This window comes from Etheostoma spectabile, chromosome 10 (genome assembly GCF_008692095.1).
Source record: "Etheostoma spectabile isolate EspeVRDwgs_2016 chromosome 10, UIUC_Espe_1.0, whole genome shotgun sequence".
Lineage (NCBI taxonomy): Eukaryota > Metazoa > Chordata > Actinopteri > Perciformes > Percidae > Etheostoma > Etheostoma spectabile.
The window spans coordinates 27,760,096-27,760,324 of NC_045742.1; positions in this window are offsets into that span (position 1 = coordinate 27,760,096).

A 229-nucleotide genomic window follows, 5' to 3' on the forward strand; every position below is an offset into this window, starting at 1 on the left:
CCTATTTACATGTTGTGATTTGTATAGTCACATAGTGTACAAATAACAAGGTCACATGAGACACAGTCATATGCTAACCGTATTCTTACTGGAAACTATACAGTCCCTGACAAAAGTCTTGTCGCTTGTGTACAAATTGACCTGAAGTGCCGCTGAAATATATTTCTAATCAAGATTTACTTACAAGAAATGGCTCATTTTAACAGCTTTTGTAATAATGTTTCAGTGC